Source organism: Furipterus horrens, unplaced genomic scaffold (genome assembly GCF_987537825.1).
Source record: "Furipterus horrens unplaced genomic scaffold, mFurHor1.1.pri manual_scaffold_4, whole genome shotgun sequence".
Classification (NCBI taxonomy): domain Eukaryota; kingdom Metazoa; phylum Chordata; class Mammalia; order Chiroptera; family Furipteridae; genus Furipterus; species Furipterus horrens.
This window is the reverse complement of record NW_028327174.1, coordinates 96,196,741-96,220,132: the sequence shown is the minus strand read 5'-3', so window position 1 is coordinate 96,220,132 and position 23,392 is coordinate 96,196,741. Positions and strand designations below refer to the sequence as shown.

The 23,392-nt window shown below is 37.8% G+C and overlaps 1 protein-coding gene across 3 annotated transcripts in view; it reads left to right on the top strand.

The window, feature by feature from the left end:
* Positions 1-23,392, top strand: part of ERC1 (ELKS/RAB6-interacting/CAST family member 1) — a 520,356-nt gene that overhangs the window by 369,914 nt on the left and 127,050 nt on the right. The window lies entirely within an intron of this gene.

Sequence of the window (23,392 nt, the reverse complement as noted above, 5' to 3'; positions counted from 1 at the left end):
GACAATGAATTGCAGAGGATAAAATTAAAGTCATGAAACTAGTAATGTAGAGTTGTTGAGACCTGAAATAAAACAGTGCTATGAGGTTTAAGAGACTTATAAAAAAGGCATAATTTATTGGTTATTGATTGGATGTGGTAGGTTAGGAAGCTGTGGAGTTCAAGATGTCTGTTAGGTGCATGCTGATGTGGTCCTCTGAGATGCAGGACATAAAGAGAACAGTCCAGCAGACAGTTGGCTACCTTCGATCTGGAGCTCAAACAAAAGGGAATGAATAAGAGTATAAAATGAGAAGAGTGGGTGAGATGGAACACTGGGGAATGCAACACGTGGGGCAGGGGAAAGGATCCAGCAAAGGAGACAAAGAAATTATATGAGTTAGATTGTAAACCAAGAAAGTGTGAATTTTACAAAAACCAAGGGAGAATGCAATGTTGAAAAAATAAGGAACTGTAGTTAACCGACAATCATAAAATGTAAAGCTTAGTGAAGCTCTGAAGTATAGTTTGAAAAGCCTAAACTAAAAGCTTTAATTTAGTGAGTTAGCATGGTGACCCTAACCTCAGTGTGAAACGGGATATGAATAATTTTTTCAAGGTAGTATTATTAGGATCTAATGGTTCCCTTCCCATTGCCCACTTCAAAATACACACATGTGCACATGAACATGCATGTGTACTTCCACTCACAAAGCCCACATAACTTTATAAAACAAAATTAGCTGCTTCTTCACCCCTCCCACATCTAACCATAATGGACTATAGCAGGAGTCAGCAAACTTTTTCTATAAGGGACCAGATAGAAAATATCTTAGGTGTCATAGGACTTACAGTTTCTCTTCATAACTACTCAGCTCTGTCATTGTAGTGTGAAAACAACTATAGACAATATTTAAATAAATACATGTGGCTGTGTTTCAATACAACTTTATTTGCAAAAACAGGTAGCACAACTTGGAATATACCCAAAAGAATTGAAAGGAGGGACTCAAACAGATACTTGTACACCAATGTTTATAGCAGCATTATTCACAATAACTAACAGGTGGAAACAACCCAGGTGTTCATCAACAGAGAGGGATGAACAAAATATGATGTATTCATACAACGGAATATTATTCAGCCTTAAAAAGAAATAAAATTTTGACACATGTTATGATAAGCTTATAAGTAAAATAAGCCTGACACAAAAGGAAAAATATTACATGATTCCAATTATCTGAGATACTTACAGTAGGCAAATTCATATAGACAGAAAGTAGAATAGAGGTTACCAGGGACTGGGGGAGTGGGGAACAGAGAGTTTCTGTTTAATAGGTACAGAGTTTCTATTTTAAAATATGAAAAATTGCTAGTAATGGATAATGTTGGTGGTTGTACAACATTGTGGATGTACTTAATGCCATTGAATTGTACACTGTTAAAATGGGAAAGTGGTTAACTTTATGCTATGTATATTTTACCACAATTAAAAATGTATAATAATAATCAAACACAAACTAAAAAAACAAAAATAGGCATCAGGGTAAATTTGGCCCTGTTTATCAGCCCCTAGATGTCGTTAAACCTTAAATGACTTTAATCTTTTCATACAATTTTGAAAAATATCATTTTAGTAAACTAGTGCTCATGTTACACATTAAACATTTATGTTCTCTCTTTATACATGTATCTAAAAGTTTTAGGTTTTACACACTACCAGCTTCATGGTAGAATATGTAATAATAATTGGTCTGGGTGAGAAGTGGACTTGACTGATAAGAGTAGGTTCATCTTTCTGTCTAGCTGTATATTTAACTATAGAAATCACTAATACTGGAAGAGCATCCAAAGCGGTTTTCCTCACACCTGTCAGAATGGCTATCCTCAATTAATCAACAAACAACAAGTGTTGGTGAGGATGTGGAGAACTGGAAAACCTAGTGCACTGTTGGTGGGAATGCAGACTGGTGCAGCCACTGTGGAAAACAGTATGGAGATAACTCAAAATATTAAAAATGGATCTGCCTTTTTACCCAGTGATCCCTCTTCTAGGAATTTATCTGAAGGAACCCAAAACACTTAATTCAAAAGAATATAAGCACCCTTGCGTTCAGTGCAGCATTATTTACAGTTGCCAAGACAGGGAAGCAGCCCCAGTGTCCATCAGTAGATGAGTGGATAAAACAACTAAGGGACATTTACACAATAGAATACTACTCAGCCGTAAAAAAAGAAAGAAAGAAGACGACGAAGAAGAAAATTTTACCCTTTGCTACAGTATGGATGGACCTGGAAAACATGCTAAGTGAAATAAGCCAGTCAGAGAAACACAAGTACTATATGATTTTACTCATATGTGGAATCTAATGAACAAATGGAACTAACAAGGAAAATGGGGACAGATGCATAGACAGAGAACAGATGTCAGCTAGCGGCGGAGGAGCAGGGGTGATTAGGGGGTGGAAGGATTGAACAAAAAGGAAAAGGGACTCATGGACATGGACAACAGTGTTGTGATTGCAGTGGGAAGAAGGTTATAAGGGGACTAAATGGTAATGGAAAAATACAATTAAAATTTTTTTTTTACTTTAGGAAAGGGTTTTCCTTAGATGAAAACCTATCCTTGCTGCAGACATTTGAGAACTGGTTGAAGGTCCTGGACTAGTCCCTGGTGGAGCAAGACAATAGCAGAGCCAACAGGTGTTTCTGTAGGAAGGGGAGCTGAGGCTGGTTTTCCGAATGCCATGGAGAGGGTCACCTGGTGGACAGGTGCACAGCTCTCCTAGCATAGTCATTAAGTAGTGGCCAGGTTTCTGCTGCACAGCTGCAGCTTCTGAGCAAGGCACTCAGAATATAGGATTGATGCCACAGTGGGTGGCTTTAGAAGAAGGGAAACACTGTGAAGAGGACTGTGCCAGGGGCCTCCCTGACACTGGGGTTTTAGACCTTTGTGGGAATGAGGAAACTGGAGAGATCCAGAGAGCCCCCTCTGGGACCAGTTGTGTATGAGAAAACTGGAGGGCAGAATAGCCATAAGACAGTCTGTCCAGATCAGATGTCACCCTAAACACGAGTTCTGCAACAGATGGCAGAGGCCACTGGAAAGGGTACCTTATCAATGCAGCACCTGCGACAGGAGCTTTAAGTGCTATTCAGATGTGGTGAAACATCAGAATGTATATTCTAGGGAGAAGCCCTGTGAATGGTGTGATTGTGAGAAAGCTCTCAGCCACAGCTCACATGTGGTCAGGCACTAGAGAAGTCACACCGGGGAGAGACCATACATTTGTAAGGAGTACGGGAGAACTTTCAGCCAGAGCTCACACCTGAGAAAAGCCTTATGAACGTGCTGCTGAGTATGGCAAGATCTTCAGTCAGAGGTCAGTTGCTATTAAGCACCAGAGAATCCACACTGGACAGAGACTATTAATGTAGGAAATGTGGGAAACCTTCATCCACAGTTACTCTAATGTATAGGAAACTGTTGTGACATTGGTTTATTTAATAGGTAGATGGTTTTGAGGTTTTTGTTTTTTTGTATTTTTTAGACTTGGGGTCAGGATCAATTGAGGATGGTATTTTGTCCTCCAATGTTTACATAGTAATAGAATTGAGACATCTTTGTCAAGACTCACTCTTGGCAGTTTTCAAATGTATGTCTTGAAATATGTCATCAAAATACTAAGATATATTTTACTGCTAGGTACTTTTTCAAAGTGCACTTATCAGTCAATTTAAAGTGCATTGAAATCAAAATTAACACTTTAGAAAAGGATATTGAGATAATGTAGTAATTTCTATGTAAAGAAAGTCTATAAAACCCAAATGTATCTAAATGGCCCTTAAAATGTATTTCCTACAAAATACTAAATAAATTTTGTATTTGGTACCAATTTTCACATTAGCAACAAGAAATATCCTTTTTGCTGCCAGGTTAAGAATTCATGGCTTATCTAGAAATAAATACTTTTTAAAATGCCATTTTCTCATAGATCCCTGTAACTAGTTGATCTTTCCTAGAGTGTGATTCATTGTATAGAATGTTGTCTACAGTGTTTATTTACACTGGATGGCAGGCGGCAAAGTTTTGTGTCATTGCCTAGTGCACAAGACCCCATGACCACTGTAAATGAGCTGCCACTGCCTCCTTCTGGCTTGGACGTCTGTTCTAGGAAGACGCAGATGCAGCAAGTGAACCACAGAGGTCATTAAGAAGAAACACGTTTGCCTCTCTTCTTTCCAGAAGTTTTAATATATATTAAGTAGAGAACTTTTTTAGGAAACTTGTTGGATGGTATGGTCAATGAGGAAGAATCATCTTATTGGGGGGAAAAATGTCTTACAACATAATATGACAAGATTTCCCACTCAGGACTTAAAAAAACCTGTCTCTCTTGAGATATATGACAGATCACATTGTCATCAAAATGTAGTTTGTAGTCCCTGAGAATCCCCATAGTCATGTCTTTCCTCTCTTTTTGACTGACTGGAAAGCTTTGAGCCTTTATATGTTTATGATTTAGTTATTGTAGTTTACCTTGAGCTCCAATCACCAGGCTCACATTTTGAAACACCTTGGGTTGTCTACAGTCCACAATCATTTCAATGACTTGGAAAGGTGGGAAGAAGCTAATGACCTAGACTCCATATTTTCTATTAGCCTCTTTCTTATGTAAAGGAATGTAGTAAGGCACTGCAGCTTTTTATGTTTCTTGTTGGCCACAAAACATAATGATTAATCAAGCGGGCCTTTTTATTAAAGATTTTATTTATTTATTATTTTAGAGAGAGGGAAAGGGAGGGGGAAAGAGGGAGAGAAATACCAGTGTGAGAGAAACATCCATCAGTTGCCTTTGTCTGTGCCCATTCCCAAGTACAAGACCAAACCCACAGCCTAGGCATGTGCCCTACCTGGGAATTGTACTGGCAACCTTTCACTTTGTGGAACAATGCCAACCACAATGCCCAACCATCTGAGCCACACCAGGGAGGGCAATTAAGTAGGGCTTTATTGAATAAAAGTAAATTTGCCTCAGTTGTACCCCAGAGGATCAAGGTATTGGTAACAGTACTATGATCATAATAGAGAATTACAGGTCTTCTTTCTCTCCAGGGTTTCTACAAGAAGAAGCATAAAACAGTATTAGTATGTGACTGGCCTGTGGCATGAAGGCCTCAATAAATCCAAAGTAAGAATTATTCAGATTAGTGGTTTTTGTCTAGCTAAAAACTATTTGGTAGCTTGGCTTAAAAGTACTTCTTTTTGATAACTAGGAATGTGGTTTAGTTTGTTTTAGCACTCTAAGAATTTTATTCAAATTGCTGAGGACATAAAAGATAGATTGGTGATCATACTTAGAGCTTTATGTTAAAAGCCCTTAGGAATTCAGCAAACACATAACCTTTACAACTGATTGTATTTTCAGTTCCCCTAAACAAGAGTATGGAACCGTGGCCAATCATGGTTTCAAGTGCAGATAATATCTACATAAATCACACTGATTGTAGGGTAGGCCTTCAAGCCCAGGGAATGCCCTTGCAACTTCGTACCCAGGATCACTCCTATTCATGCTCCATATTGAGTTTTCTAGAGGTTCGGCGTCTCTTGCTTTTTATTTTAGGCACCAAATGGTGCTGTTCTTGGTTTATGACTTTTAAAGGCTGGGAGAAGGGTTAAGAGTGAAATTTCACAATGGAGAACATTATTTTAAGTTTATTCAATAGTTCTGTTACCATAATAATTCACTCAGAAGGGATGACTTTAGTATTTAGTGTTAAAAGGAACAGGCCCGGGGCAAGTACATGCCAGCACTGAGAAAGAGTGGTGAATTGAGACCTATTGTATTTTTTAAGCGATTTCAGGGCTGTCCAGGTATCCTGATTTAAAAGCTGCTTCTTGAATCAGGAAATTGTATCTTGTTCTGAGGTTTACTGTAATAAAGTACACAGTCCTAGGGGATGGTACTGCTGCTCCATGAATCACTTTACAAGCTGGCTGTCCTGACCCAAGCCACTTGATTTATTCATGCCATACCATAGTAGGAATGGCAAATATGTAAGCCACACATGGTTTCTGGGGTGGGATGGATCTCTACCTGGGAAATTGTCATAAATCCATGAAGTGAGATAGGGCAGAGCAAGCTGCAGCTCATGTCACATTCGAGAGATCTCCTCCTGCATTATAGGAATGTACAGTTATAGAGCTGGTTTTAAGTACAGCATTCTCCTTGGATGTTTTGTGTGCTGTGTTTTAGCCTACCCAGTCTTAGCTTCATTGCTTACAAATCTAAAAAATAGCTCTGAAATATTGTCTAGTCCTGTTGTCCCTAGTATTTTCTCTTGTATTTACATCTTTAAAGTGGAATTGACTTGAATATTTTAGATTGTTACCCGTAGGTTTTTCAAGAACCTTCCCCTACCCCCCTTTGGAAACTACAGCAGTATACCGCTTTAAGCCAATGATCAATCATCCTCTTTTGTATCTAAGCTTATGGTGGTGGTATTTCAATAAGATTAGGATTCTGTCTAATATTTGGAACTTGATTCCCCAGCACTAATAAAGGGATTCTATTAGATTTGCACTTAGGATTTATATGAGTAGCCAAATATTAGGCCAAAATGGACAACGTAATTTTTCATATTTTTTTATTTTTTATCCCCCCTCCATTTGGCAACCATCAGCTTGTTCTGTATATCTATAGGTAGTTCTGTTATGTTTTGTTTATTCATTTGTTTTTTTAGATTCCACATATAAATGAGATCAGATGGTCTTTGTCTTTCTAACTTATTTAATTTAGAATAAAACCCTCAGGTCCATCCATTTTATCACAAATGAAAAAATTTCATGCTATTTTATTGGCAACTAATATTGCATTGTGTATGTGTATTTGTGTGTGTGTGTGTGTCGAGGTCTGTCTGGAAAAAGTTCAGCCATTGTTACTATAACAAGAACAGTTTGTGTGACATCAGTGTAACCTGGCAGCCATGGAGAGTGGGCTGAAATGTGCATGCATGAACGATGACAACTTCACTGTACTAGTCAGTGGGGGCGGTAGATGCCATTGAGTGAGCATGTGTCTTCTGTGACCATTGCATTCAAAATGACTGAGCCAAGTAGAGCAACGAATCTGGATCAAATTTTGCATTAAGCTTGAACATTCCTCTGTGGAAACTATTCAGATGATTCAGAAGGCCACAGCCATGGGCAGGCAACTGGTGATTGGCAGCTTCATCACAACAGTGCACCCACTCATGCATCACGTCTTGTGCAGAGTTCTTTGGCAAACATCAAATCACCCAGGTGACTCAGCCCCACTACAGCCCAGATTTGGTGCCCTGCGACTTCTGGCTTTTCCCCAAACTAAAATCACTTTTGAAAGGGAAGAGAGTTCAGACCATCAATGAGATTCAGGAGAATATGTCCGGGCAGCTGATAGTGATTGGGAGAACTGTGAGGTCCCACAGTACCTACTTTGAAGGGGACTGAGGTATCATTATCCTATGTGCAATGTTTCTTATATCTTGTGTCTTCTTCAATAATTGTCTCTATTTTTCATATTACATGGCTGGATACCTTCTGGACAGACTGTATATATTCACATCATGTTTATCCATTCATCTGTTGATGAACGTGTAGGCTGCTTCTGTGTCTTGTCTGTTCCTAGTAATGCTTCAATGAACATAGGGGTACATGTATCTTTTCAAATTAGTATTATTGTTTTCTTTAGATAAATACCCAGAAGTGTATTTGCTGGATCATATGGTAGCTCTATTTTTAATTTTTTTTGAGGAATATCCATACTGTAATACATAGTGGCTGCACTAATTTACAGTCTCATCAACAGCATACCAGGGTTCCCTTCCCTTCACATCTTCATCAACACTTGTTTGTTGATTTATCAGTGTAGCCATTCTGGCAGCTGTAAAGTAATACCTCGTGCTTTTAATTTGCATTTTCCTGATGAAGAGTGATGTTAAGCATCTTTTGATGTCTTGGCCTTCTGTATGTCCTCTTGAAAGAAATGTCTCTTCAGGTCCTCTGCCCATTGTTTACTTGAATTGAGGTGGGAGGATTTTTGGTATTAAGTTGTATGAGTTCTTTATAAATTTTGGATATTACTCCTTTTTCTGATACACCGTTTGCAAATACCTTCTCTTCAGTAGGTTGTCTTTTTGTTCTGTCTTCTTTGTGCAAAAACTTTTCAGTTGAAAATAGTGTTTGTTTCCTTTGCTCAAAAAGATATACCCAAAGAAGTATTGCCACGAGCAGTGTCAAAGAGTTCATTGACTATGGTTTCTTCTAGGAGTTTTATGGTTTCAGGTCTAACATTTAAGTCTTTCATATACTTTGAGTTTGTTTTTTGTTTTTCGTATATGGTATAAGAAAGTGGTCCATTCAGTTTCATTTTTTTTGTATGCATCAGTCTAGTTTTGCCAGACCACTTAATGAAGAGACTGTCTTTACCCCATTACATATCCTTGCCTTTTGTCATAGGTTAATTGACCATATAAGCAAGGATTTATTTGTGTGCCGTCTATTCTGTTCCATCTGTTTTTATGCCAATACCATACTGTCTTGATTATTGTAGCTTTACAATATAGTTTGATATCAGGAATCTTGATACCTACCACTTTGTTCTTTCTCAAGATAGCTTTGGCTATTTGAGGTCTTTGTGGTGTTGTATAAATTTTATGTTTAGTTCTAATTCTGAATTCAGAATGCCATTGATATTTTGACAGGGATTGCATTGAATCTGTATATTACTTTAGGTAATATGGACGTTTTAACAATATTAATCTTTCCAATCCATGAGTGAGGTATATCCTTCCATTTATTTGTATTATGTTCAGTTTTTCTTCAGTGTCTTATAGTTTTCAGAGTACAGATCTTTCACCTCTTTAGTTTACTTATTGATATTTTATGCTTTTCAATGCAATTGTGAATGGGATCATTTTCTTCATTTCTTCTGATTGTTCATTATTGGTGTATAGAAAAACAACAGATTTCTGTATATTGACTTTTATATCTTGCAGCTTTACTGATGTCATTTATTAGTTCTGATAGTTTTTTTGGTAGAGCCTTTAGTGTCATCTGCAATAGCATGTCATCTGCAAATGGCGAGCATTTACTTACTCCTTCCAAACTGGATGTCTTTTCTTTTTTTATATTGTCTGATTGCTGTGGCTAGGACTTCCAATTTATGTTGAATAGAAGTGGTGATAGAGGACATCCTTGGCTTGTTTTTGACCTCAGAGGAAAGGCTTTCTTTCACCTTTTCACCATTGAGTGTGATATTAGATGGGGGTTGTCACGTAGGGCTTTTATTATGTTGAAATATATTTTGTATATATTCATTTTATTGAGCTTTATCATAAAATCTTGTAGAATTTTGTCAAATGCTTTCTCTGCATCTATTGAGATGATCATATGGTTTTTATATTTAATTTTGTTAATGTGATATGTCATGTTGATTGATTTATAGATGTTGAATCATCCTTGCATTTCTGGGATGAATCTTACTTGGTTGTGGCATACATCATTTTAATGTGTTGTAGAATCTGGTTTGCTTATATTGTGTTCAGAATTTTTGTATCTGTTGGTGGGAATGCAGATTGGTGCAGCCACTGTGGAAAGCAGTATGGAGACACCTCAAAAAATTAAAAATGGATCTGCCTTTTTACCCAGTGATCCCACCTCCAGGAATATATCCAAAGGAACCTGAAACACTAACTTAAAAGAACATAAGCACTCCTGTGTTCATTGCAGCGTTATTTACAGTGGCCAAGATATAGAAGCAGCCCAAGTGTCCATCAGTAGATGAGTGGATAAAACTACTATGGGACATGTACCCAGTGGAATACTACTCAGCCATAAAAAAGAAGAAAATTTTACCCTTGTGACAGTATGGATGGACCTGGAGCACGTTATGCTGAGTGAAATAAGCCAGTCAGAAAAAGACAAATACCATATGATTTTACTTATATGTGGAATCTAATGAACAAACTGAATTAACAAGAAAAATGAGGACAGACTCATAGATGGCGTGCAGGATGACAGCTGGTGGGGGGTAGATTGGGGTAGAGAAATCAAGCAAAAAGGAGAACAGACTCATGGACATGGACAACAATGTGGTGATTGCAAGGGGGGTGATAAGGGGACTAATTAGTAATGCAAAAAATACAATAAATAAAAGAAGAAAAAAGATAGAATATTTTCTTGGGTTTTTTTATTTTCCCTTTCACAAAAGGCTTTCAGTTTCCTTAACTCGCTACAGTAGTAGCAGAGATATGGTGTATTAAGGACTCCTGCTCTGCAGAGATAGCCATAGAACTACCATAGAAAAAATAGCCAAACTCAGCCAATCAGGAGCTGATAATAAGGCCCTTTGGCAGCTATGATACAGTCACAGGTCATTTCATTCTGCCTCATCTGAGTCAAGCAGGTACAATCCCAAATAGTGTAATGTTTTAATCCTTGTTAAATTTCCTATTAGTCTAATTATGAAAGAACGATTGAAGTTCCACATTTTTTGCTTGCATTTTTTATACTAATTTCTCAAGCTTACTTGGTTCTCCAAAATAATCAAGGCAGGAAGTCCAATGTTTGTCAGCTCTTTGTTTAATTGAGATTTTAAGAATATCCTTTACTCATGGTACAGTTTACAGATTGCTTTAAATAAAATATCTAGACATATTTGTTTATCCTAGAAATTTATCAGCAAATCAGCCCATCAGATGTCAGTTCCTATAGGTCACCTGTCTCTGTAAGACTTTTTCAGTGTACTTGGACTTAGGGAAGACCTAAATTAAGCCACAGTGCCTTGGTCAAACCTTTGGCAAATAATTGTTTAACACTAAGGAGAGGGAATAGTGTTTCCAAATACTTTACTCACAATTATGTAAAAGACTGATTTTATCTTAATGTGGCCTAATGAGATAGAAACTAAGGAGGTTAAAAGAGATAGCTTTCAGGATTGATTTTATAAAGTAATTTCTAAGAGTTATTAAAGCTAGTGTACATTGCTTTGTAATAGCTACAGTACCATGTCTTAAACTGTGTTTAAAAATAGGCTGGAGTGGAACTTGACAGGAATGTAACAGAACAAAATCAAGCAATGATTTTCATGGATGGATATGATGTCTGTAAGGTCTTCTGCTGTTCTTAGGATCTGTGGTTCTGGTTTTGCTCTCTCTGATCTTGGAAGACTTAATTTATGGTCCCTTTCCACTTTTTTTTTACTGATGTTTTTTCTCAACACTTTTCAATGTGGCTTTTGCTCCCAGGACTGAAACTGCTTTCCCAAAACAACATTCTAAAAGGGAAATCCAATGGAAATTTTGCATTCTTTGTCTTGACTTGTCTGCAAATGCTTTGAAGTATTTGATCACTTCCTATTTCTTAAAACTTTCTTTCCCTCACTTCCAAAATACCATTCTGTCTTTTCTTCTACCTCTAAGACTATCCCCCCTCAGGTCTTTATAGACTTTTCTTTTACCACTACGGTGTGCTTGCTTCTCCTCTGATCTTGGTGGTCTCATGCACTCCTGATATTTCAGCCACCTTCCATGCCAATCATTGCCATGCCCCCATCTTAGAGCCAGTCTCCAGGCCCCTCAGTACAACGGCCTACTCCATAGGTCCTCTCTCAATTTCTTAAGGTTGTTGTAAGGGTTACATTAATCTGTGTATAGTGCTTAGGAGAGTATGTGGCTCTAGAATAATTGTGCTGGAAATGTTGATCTTGGTGAATTTTTACCCACTTCATTCAAACTTTTATTCATTCTTTTGAGGAACCATTGGCTTATCCTTAAATCACTACTTTCCAAACTGTTTCCTTGGAATACCAGTATATGTCAAGTTGTGAATTGGCGTTCCACCCAGAAAACGAGGAAGTAGTGTTTCATGGTCAAGTAAGTTTGGAAAATGGTTTATAACAGAGTTCGCAAACTTTTTCTGTAAAAAGCCAGACAGTTAATATATTGGGCTTTGTGGCCCATTTAGTCTCTGTCACCCAATTTTCCTGTTGTAGTGCTAAAACAGCCATAGAAAATACATAAACAAATGAGTATGTTTGTGTTTGGTTGAAATGTTAGACACTGACATTTGAATTTCAAATAATTTTCACAAAATAGTATATATATTATGTCACAAAGTATTATTTTTCTTTACTTTTTTAAAACCATTTAAAAATATAAAAGCCATTCTTTGCTGGTGGGAAGTACAGGAATAGGTAGGTGGTGGAACAGATTTGGCCTGTGGGCAGTAGTTTGAGCTTTAAAATCCAGCCTCCTGTGAATGATGTATAACCGTGAAAAGCTCTTATAACTTGTACACCAGTGTGCAGTTAGGCCCAATGTTCCTCCTATTTGACCATAGAAATCTTTTTTTATGGGACATTTGTTAACATTTCTTGCCATACTTCTGTGGAATAACTTTTGAGAAATGCTGACCGAAAGAATAACTGTGCTACAGGTGAAAATTTTGGTTGTGGAACAGACTGGAAATAATAAGAAAAATTATCTTTATTACTGTTGCTTTGATCAGAGAATGGCAGTTTTGAAAGTGAGATTGCTGCTGTAAGGAAGGCAGCAATTAGGCACAGCAGCTGAGTCAGAGACTGGCTGAGTTAAAAGGGAACATGATAAAGTCATTGCTTTACTATTTTTCAACATATTTTCTTACTATATAATAACATTACTTTGCAGAAAAATGTCGTTTTTTTAAAAATCACTTTTATAATTATCTGCATTTCTCATTCTTTTATGCCCACTGTAACCATGACACATATATATATGAAAAATAAGTATAGTAATTATACTTTCTAAATCATGTCTGGCATTTGACAAACAGCTTGAATCTAAGGGAGCATGCAGAGAAGACAGGATCATCCCAGCTGACCATAATAATAATAATTCATTTACCAAATGCAAGCATAGTCACTTGCCCATTTCTACAGAATATACCAACAGATGTTTCATTCCAAACCTGTGTAGGAGTGGAGTTCTTATCATTTTTGCCAGCAGATTGATAGCAAATGAATGGAATTGTTGATATTGATACAGGGAGGTAATAAATTACAGAGATTGTTTTCATCTATTTTGGCTACCATGTGCTTTTGGTGACTGTCAAGATCTCAGCAGCCCCAGTGTTCTGAGTCCTCTCTTAGCACACCCAAGCAGTCATTCCTGTATATCCGTAAAACTTCCGTATGCTTCATATACAGCTTGAAGACTATCTTGGACATTTACTCTTTGGAACAATGCCTACCTTTATTTTTCAAGCAGAGTACCACATCTCCAAACATTAGATGTACAGTATAATGTTGGCTATTTTGTAAGATCAAGACACTTAGCCCTTGATTGTGCTGCAAAGTGGAGAATGAGTGTCATGATACCATTGGCATTCTCCTAGCAAATATCGTAGCGCATGGACTGGGAATGCAGTGCAAGCTAAAGAAAAGGCAAGTAAGGCGCCCCGTTAGCACATTGTGGACAGTTGGTATGGGCATGTTATCCATCTATGACTGGAAAAGGTTATAGAAACAGTGGGACAGTGACAGAGTGCACGAATTAATTGCTTACAGCATTCAATAATTCTTAAAAACAGACATCTAAATAAATGGAGCTATTCTGAAGTTTGAATTCTGAGAAACAATGTAAGAATATATTCTTTTCCTTTGGAAACATAGCCTTCCTAAGAAAAGAAGACACAATAAGTAATACATCCCAGTGATTTTCGGCCTTTTTCATCTCATAGCACACATTAATTACTAAAATTCTGCAGCACACCAAAAAAATTATTTTTTTCCCATCTGACAAAAAATAGGTATAATTTTGATTCATTCATACTAGACAGCTATTGTTGTGTTGGCTCTTATCATTGTTTTTTTATTTGACAATCTAAAAGAAAAGAGCTCAGCGCCCCTACCTAAATAGTCGAGTATTACGTTTTTAAAATTCTTGCAGCACATCGGTTGAAAATCACTGGTATAGCCCAGAAGTGTGATTATAACAATGACAGGTGTACCTTATTTTGAAGGGGCTACATCTTTATAAGTGAGGTTTGTATTCTGAAATTTTTCTGTTCATGTTGTACTATCATACATGAGGCAGAAAGGACATGCTATTGTGAAACAGTAATGACAAAATGAAAGAAAAGGCCTGTATAAATCTTTTTGTACACATTATCCCCAGATGTTACTATCAACCCACCACTTAGCTTCATCTCTCGAAGTTCATGCTGAACTGTCCCAATCCCACCCCGCCACCCCCAATCTCCAACACAAATCGGTGGGTTTAAGACATATACACTAGGGATTTTGATAGAATTTGAGTAAATCCCCAACAAAAACTCCCTTGGCTTGCCAGCTGTTGTTAAAGGCAGAGACTTAGAAAGCAGAAGATCCTAAGTTCACATGAGCGTCTTGTGGTGGCCCTTGCCCTGAAGATAGGAGGAAATTTGCCTGTGAATACATTGAGATACTTGCCTAAATTTTTTTTTTCAAATAATCTGTTGGCTAGAACCACACTACAAAAGTCATTTCTGCATGATATTTCTGAGTCAAACAACGGTCAATATTATTAGCATCTGCAATATCAGAAATTTAAAAGTTTAAAATAACCAGTCATTTTCACTATGGGATTGGTAGGTTTTGTAATTACTTATTGAATTAGGAAAAGTAAATACAGATGATAAAACCCCAGTCTTGGCAGGGATGTGGGGAATCAGGAATACCTAATACCTTACTCTTAGTCTTCAAAATTAGTTTTATCTTTCTGTAAAGTACTGGGTCTCAAAATTACATGGAGAGATTCTTCAAAATAAAGATGCTCATCTGCTGAAATTCAAATTCAATAGGTCAGGAGTAAAACACAGCTTTCCATTTTTAATAATTTCTTTTATGTTTGAGAATACTGTTTGTAAAGCAGGTCTGTTTGGGGGGGGCAGGGAGTTTGGTAAGTTATACAACTTGCCACAGCTATTGACCTAATTATTTTTTTAACTTACTGATTTTTTTTTTAGAGACAGAGGAAGGGTGAAAGAGAAAAGAGAGAGAAAAAAAAACAGATTTGCTTTTTTACTTATTTATGCATTCATTGGTTGCTTCTTGTATGTGCCTGGATGGGGGATTGAACCCGCAACTTGGGCGGATTCAGATGACATTCTAACCAACGGAGCTACCCTGCCAGGGCCGACCTAATTACTCTTGAGCACTTCTTGTGTTCCACAGGTGAACCTACTTCCCTTTCGTAGGTATTTCCTTCAGTAGCTACTTTGGATTGATTTTCATGTGCTGAGAATATCCTTATCCATTTTCTCTTTTTATATTATAGTTTTTGTCACAACATAAATCTTCTTATATCATTAAACATAGGGTTTGTCTCTGACTTTTGTTGCCCAAGTGTTTGGGAGTGATTTTCTAAAGGAGAAGGGAGGTGATGGGTCTTTGTTCTGCCATCTGGGAATCAGGAATCTAAAACTGTCATTAGTACTATATTAGAGTTCTAAAAAATGTTTGACCAGGAGGGGAAAAGAAAGATGTAGGAACTTTAGGAGAAAGTAGTATCAGTGGAAGCCTTTTCTTTTCTTTTAAGATGAGTATCTAATTGCAGCATGTTGAGGGCCTGGACAATCAACCAAATAAAACACATGGTCTTTAGATTTATGAGTTTTCTCTGGAAATAGGTGGTCACTTAAGTAGAATTTGGGGATCACTTCTACACTGAACCAGAAATGGAGACAACTCACTCTAATAAACTAGGACTGTACAGAGAATATAGTCTAAGCCTCTTATGAAGATAATATTGTTTTCCATTCTGGTATAATGTTTCCCCAGAAATTGTAGCTCCTTGCATAATATATTGAAGGAGCAATCGGTCTCTACATATTTGGATATCACAAAAGATACATCACTAGAATCTTCAAACATGGAGAATATATATAGGTGCATTTTACATACAATTTGATAGCTGACTAGTTTTATCATTCTAGATTTCTCTTAAAGAAAAGTACTATGTGCCATTATTTTACAAATTAACATGAAGCCTGTAAATTTTTAGTGAATTTATAAAACATGATTATATAAGCATTCAATTTCAAATACCCAGTTGGAGGAAGAGGGGTAAATGAACCTGGGAGGCATCCCTTCATTTATACTTCTTTTATGTCTTCCTTGGTTGGCCAAAAAGTCTATTTAGTTTTTTTCCATAAAGTAAAAGATACATCTTTCATTTTCATCAGTAACTTGATTGATTTGGATATTTTGAGTATGTCGGCTATCTCCTGCTCTTGGCTTCTAGTGGGTAGAGGCCAGGGGTGCTGCTAAACATCTTCCAATGCATAAGACAGGCCCACAGCAAAGAATTAATTGGCCAAAATGTCAGTAGTACCAAGAAACTTTGCAAACCAGTTTTGACACATTCAATCGGTCACAGCACCTTCTCCATACACTGCACAAATCATTTTTTGCATTTCAGTTGTGTTTTTACCTTTATTGAAATAATAAAGCATAATATGCCATAACATTGCAGATTTTCTCCATCTTAAATATTCAAACGGTTGCACAGAAATTCACCAATTTTGTTAAGTATTTTTTAAATGCACACTGATATGACAGCTTTCACAATATAGTCTAACATAATTGTTTCAAGTGAAGTTAAAGACCACTAAGCACTACTAGAACCATCTTATGGGAAAAAAACTAAATGAACTTTTTGGCCAACCGATTCATTTCTCTTAAACACATACATACACACATATTTAGGAGTTTCTTAAATAGTTAACCATCATCATTCCGACATTGATTACATCTATTATTGACTAGTGTTAGAAAGCTAATATGTTTTTCTCAGGGATTCAGGAATTATCAAAAAATTTTGAGCTCCATTTGCTTTGGATATTTACCTCTTATTTCTGAAATTTGCTCAGAAGGGGAAGGAGGACAAAGGAGGTGGTCTTACTGTTTCTTGAAGCTCAAATTCCACAGCAGAATACTTTTAGAGACATCTTGATTCTATTAGAATTTGCAGGTTAAAGGGCAGGTTCAACTGTCCTGGTATTTGAAGCACCAGGAATGAAGTGAACAGACAACTTTAATGACTTAAAGTTGGATTTCTGCTACTACGTACTCATCTTGCAGGTAATATGGCATGTTAGTCATTCAGTTGGGGTTTTCTAATCACTTTGAAAGGTTCAGTGTCTACATTTTCAATTTGGTTTTTAACTGAGGAAAAGACACTAACAGAACAAAATAAGTAATTTGACAGGAGGAGCATTGAAGCATTTATTTATCTATCTATCTATCTATCTATCTATTTATTTATTTATTTTTAGAGAGAGGGAAAGGAGAAAGAGAGGGAGAGAAACACCATTGTGTGGTTGCCTCTCACATGGCCCCAACTGGGGACCTGATGTGCAACCTAGTCATGTGCCCTGACTGGGAATCGAACCAGCAACACTTGGTTCACAGGCCAACGCTAAAACTTTTATTTTGCTCTGGGTTTGTGGCATCCATATATTTTATTTGCTTGTGTTATTCCCTAGGGGCTCATGGGAAATGAAGTCAGAATGTGCTCCACTGACCACTCTTCCTTTTCTGTGGACAGCCTTATAGTTAGTGAATTTTTGAAAGTCAATTGTTAATCCCCATCAAGGTTCATTTTCTTCAAACCATATTAGAATTAGAGTAGGTGAATTCCAGATCTCAAGCAATTGACTCTGATTTCAAAAGGAACTATTTCTGGTATTTTTTATTTTCTTTTTCAAATATTTTATTTATTTATTTTTATAGGAGGGGAAGGGAGAAGGAGAAACATCAATGTGAGAAAGAAACATTGATCAGTTACCTCTCATACATGCTTCAACCAGGGACTGAACCCACAACCCAGGCATGTGTCCTGAGCAGAAATCAAACTGACAGCCTTTCACTTTGCAGGACAGTGCCCAACCAGCTGAACCACACTAGTCAGGACTGTTTTCTTTCTCACAGTTTTCTGTATCTTTCAGTTTTTCTTCAATGAATGCATATTAATTTTATCAAAAAAATATCTTTTTTCAAAGAGAATTATATTGAGTAGGTAGGTAGCTACTAAAATAAGATTTTTCTTTTTTTTTTTTTTGCAGTTTGGTTTTTTTCACTCTGAATTCTTTCCCATCTATATCCTTAACAAAGTTTTTTAGTTTACACACTTTTGAATGCTGTGTTTAAAATTTAACCACATAAGATCAACTATACTGTATGGTCTTTTGTATCAGATGTATTAAGGGAACAACAATTTTTCTTATTCCCCAAAAGTTACATGGCTGTTACTACTTATTAGCTTTTATATTCTTGCCTAACTTTATTTTTTCCAAGTGGTTGTTCTCCCTTACAGAGTCCATTCCAAATTTACCAAAATTATGGACCAAAAGAAAAAAAGAAAGAGAAGAAAAAAAACTTATCTCCATCACTTTCCCAAAACAAAAGAAAAAGCTAATATACCCATAAAAGTTACTGACATCAGCCAGAGTTTACATGACTGTAGCGCTAGCAGTGAAAATGGCACCAGGTGTTAAGACCGTGGTTCAGCGACCGCTGTACATGAGTTCTGGTTAAGAAAGAATTCAGAATCTAGACTCAAACTATAAGAAAAAGTTTATTTAGAAAGTCACAGAGGTAGAAGAAGTGAGCCATAGAAGAAATGGGTTCAGGAAACAAGTTACAGAGGCCAAAGAAAAGGTGCTTGGCACTTAGGAGAAAGAGAGGCAAGGAAAATACACCTGGGGGTAAGGAGTGGGGAAACGCTTGTGTGTTCTCCATAAGGAGAGGACCAGACTAGATCTTTCATAAGGGCTTATAAGGGTGGGGATTTTAGTGGAATTCTCAGGGGAGAATCTCAATAGAATATTCATCAGCTTTCCAGGTGTGTCCTTTCAGGATTGTAGTCTTTACTGATTGGTCAGTGCCAGGGCAGGGCATCATTATTCAATGCAGCTGGTCCTGATGTCAGCCAGGAATCATTGCTTGTCTGGTTTTGCTGCTTTTCTGGGTCTGGAGCTGAAACACAACTGAGGCCCAGCTGATACCCCAAAGGGTTGATGCTTGAGGCAGTGGTCATGCAAGGGCCTGCCTGGGAGTTGAATGAAGTCACTCTTTAGCCCTTTGTTCCTCCTCCAAGGGTGTCTACTGCGTGAGTAGCCACATGCCAGGGGAGGAAGGGTCAGGGGAGGGTCCTAACCACATGACCAGCAATATAAAAGGTCGGGGCCTACTGCATGGCCAGTGATATGCTAGGGGAAGAAAGATCCCCCTGGGGGCAAGGTCCTTGCTTTCCCAATTTCACCCATTGGTAGGCCTCGGGGCTTCCCGCCCTGGTGACCTTCTGTGCCGGGCCCATTGTTCTTGCTCTACTCGTGTCTAGCTGCCCACCGAAAGTGCAATGTGTCATCAAAACATTTTTTTTTAAGATTTTATTTATTTATCTTTATAGAGAGGGGACAGGAGGGAGAAAGGGAGAAAAACATCAATGTGTGGTTGTCTCTTGTGTGTCCCCAACTGGGAACCTGGCCCGCAACCCAGGCATGTGCACTGACTGGGAATTGAACTGGCAACACTTTGATTCACAGGCACTCAGTCCACTGAGCCACACCGGCCAGGGCTGTAATCAAAACATTTTATTCCCTTGACTATATATCGCTCTCTTTAGGCACATACACAAGTAGACATAAATGTGAAGGGTATGCTTTTGAAATGGGAAGGATACTGATATGTTAATCTATTAGGGGATTTTTGGAGGGTGAGAGGCTTAGGTATGGGAAAGTATGATTCTGCATAGTTCATAGTATATTATCAATGCTTAATAAAAGATAAATAGATGTAAAATTTCTTTTTTAAGTATATTTTATTGATTATGTTGTTACAGTAGTCCCTATTTTTTTCCCCTTTGCTCCCCTCTGCCCAGTATCCCCCTTCCCTCCAGCAATCCCAGCCCCCTTAGTTCATGTCCATGGGTTGTGCATATAAGTTCTTTGGCTTCACCCTTTCCTATATTGTTCTTAACTTCCCCCCATTTTGTACCAACTGATTATGCTTCTTAATCCCAGTACCATTTCCCCATTTCTCCCCCATCCCCCTCCCAGCTGATAACCCTCCAAATGATCCCCATACCTATGACTCTGTTCCTATTCTGGTTTGCTAGTTGGATTTTGTTTTTATTTTTTAGATTCAGTTGTTGATAGTAGTGAGTTTGTTGTAATTTTAGTGTTCATAGTTTTGGTTTTCTTTTTCTTAAATAAGTCCCTTTAACATTTCATATAATAATGGCTTGGTGACGATGAACTCTTTTAGCTTCACCTTGTCTGGGAGCACTTCATCTGCCCTTTCATTCTAAATGATAGCTTTGCTGGATAGAATAATCTTGGTTGTAGGTCCTTGCTTTTCATCACTTTGAATGCTTCTTGCCAGTCTCTTCTTGCCTGCAAAGTTTCTTTAGAGAAATCAGCTGATAGTCTTATAGGCATCCCTTTGTAGGTAACTCTCTGCCCTTTCTCTTGCTGCTTTTAAGATTCTCTCTTTATCCTGAACCTTTGGCATTTTAATTATGATGTGTCCTGGTGTGGTCCTTTTTGGGTCTAGCTTCTTTGGGACTCTGTGCTTCCTGGACTTGTATGTCTATTTTCTTCACCAAATTTGGGAAGTTTTCCTTCATTATTTTTTCACATAAGCTTTCAATTTCTTGCTCTTCCTCTTTTCCTTCTGGCACCCCTATGATTTGGATGTTGGCACATTTAAAGTTGTCCCAGAGGTTCCTAAGCCTCCTCATATTTTTCAATTCTTATTTCCTCATTCTATACTGGTTGACTGTTTTTTTTATTCCTTATGTTCCAAATCATTGATTGAACCCCTGTTTCCTTCTCTTCACCATTGGTTTTGTGGGGGATTTTCCTTCATTCCACTTAGCATAGCCTTCACTTCTTCCCTTATGCGTTTGCCGTACTCACGCATATCTGTCAAGCTTGTGAGCATCTTTATCATCAGTGTTTTGAACTCTTCATGTGTTAGGTTGGCTGTCTCCTCATCGCTTAGTTCTCCCACTGGAACCTTGATCCGTTCCCTCTTTTGGGCCATACTTCTCTGTCTCCTCATCTTGACAGGTTCCTGTGTTTGTTTGCCTCTATGTCTTAGGTGGTACTGTCACACCTGTGACATTGTAAGGGGCAGAGCCTTAGGAGTTCATTAGTACAGGGAGACCTGTTTCACCACCTTGTGGTGCTGTTAGGAGGGGAGGGGTCCGAGAGGGAATAGTACCGCTTGCTCAGCACTTGCCCCCTTTCCAGGCACTTCTCCCACTTCCATATGGGACTGGTATCTCTCTAGCTGTTGTCCTGGCCATCGTTCCCAGAGTGGGTGGGTCTGCAGATGTTCTAGGACCATGGGGGCGCCCTTTAAAGAAGCAGAGTCTACTGAGAGATTGGCAGTTTCTTCCTCTGCCCCAAACCCCACTGGTTTTCACAGAGCAAGGAGGCTTTATTTTCCCCAGTGCTGGGACCATGAGCTGCACAGTCTGGTCTGGGGCTGGGGACACTCCCCAGGTGTTCCTCCCGAGTTTTTGTAATGTATGACTGCACTTTCCACTGGCCCACTGCTGCCGCCATTGCCACCACCACACTGCATCCTCTTCTCCTTCGCTCTACCCCTCCTTCCTGTCTGGATGAGTATTTCTTTAAATTTTTGTTTGTTGGACTTCATGCAGCTCAATTTTCTGGAACTTCTGGTTGTCTCTAGTTTTGAAGTAGCTGTATTTCTTAGTTGTGGAGGGAGATGCAGCATGTCTGTCTAGGCCTCTGTCTTGGCCAGAAGTTCATAAAATTTCTATTCGGATTATATATAAAACATAAAAGACTACAAATTATGTAGCTTATTAAGGAGATATTATTCCAGTGGCTCAGCCTCCAGTGCCACAACCTGTATTTAAAATTTTAAAATCTGAATTGTCACCTGTTGCAGTTTGGAAATGTGACATTTTACTGCAGAGATTAACTGTACCACACTTGCTGGCCAAGTATATCATTTGTAAAAGAATTTGGAATTCAGTCAAGAAGCTTCAACAATATAGAATAATTTTTACTATTTTATATTATGATGCTTCCCTTAAGCATAGAATGGAACTGAGATCCCATCACCTTTGCACATGCGTTCAGCAAAGGTGCTTATGGCTCAGTCTGATTAAATAGGATAAACTGTCTTTACTCATCTTTTGTTTGCCTGCTGCTTAATGTGTAATTCTGACAGTCACTGCACAGAAATGCAGCACCCTAATTGAGAAAGCACATTTCTCATTTCAACTGTGGCAGTCGTTGAGCTTCCTGGAAAGGAACAGATGATTACAATCAGCAGGAAACTGCGTTGTGACACCATCTTGAACTCCTTCACCTTTAAGCTCATTTCACCACTTAACATATTTTTTTCAAGTGGTCAGTGGATATATTTAGACTTATCATTATCCTTTTGGTGTTGAGTAAAGCTTCATGAAATATACCATCTGCCATATCTTAGAATTATATAGTGTGTGGTGACAGTGGAAAAGTTATACTGAAGTCATTGAGGATCTTCTTTCCTTCCAACAGCAAAGAATAAACAAATCTTCATTTCCATAATGTAAACTAATCTACATCCTCCATTTATTCAGAGTTCCCCAGATCTACCCATCCAGAACACAGAATATCCTTGTCAGAGTATTCAAAAGATAGTCTTCCAATTTGTGGCTAACTAAACCTCTTCCATATGACTGCTAATGAAGCATAATTGTCTTAACAAAGACAGAAGCAAAGTTAAACTTGGGTAGTGCATTCTCAGATTCAGCATTTCCTTGTGTCAGAAGCCGTGGTCACTTATATAGCTCCTGTAAATCAAATGTCTTCTCACAGATGACTTACATGAAAGATGACCTATTGAATGTGTTTTAGACAATGAGACTAATTGCTCACTACCTTCAATGTGATTATTTTGTAAATTCCTCATATTCACTCCCTACTAAATCCCCTCTTCTTCTCCTTCTGGATATTAACCAAAAAGTAGTTAGCTAAACCACAGGGAATCTGTAAAGTTTAAATTATTGTTTCAAAGCATGCAGATCATTGCCAAATAAAGCCATGACTAAAACTTAATTTGCACTAATGACATAAAAAGAATTATAGACATTCAGAATGCCCCAGAAACAGATGGCTGATTTTCTAAATCCTGTTTACTAACATTTACAATTTGTTATACACTCTATACATAAAAATATTTTCAGTTTCACTTATGCCTTATTTTACATGAAAACAACTGAAATAGATAATCAAAAAATGAGCTAAATGGGTAAAGTATAGAGATGATAAGATTACAGTAGTCCCTCTATATCACGGTTCACTTATTGCGGCCTCACTGTATCAC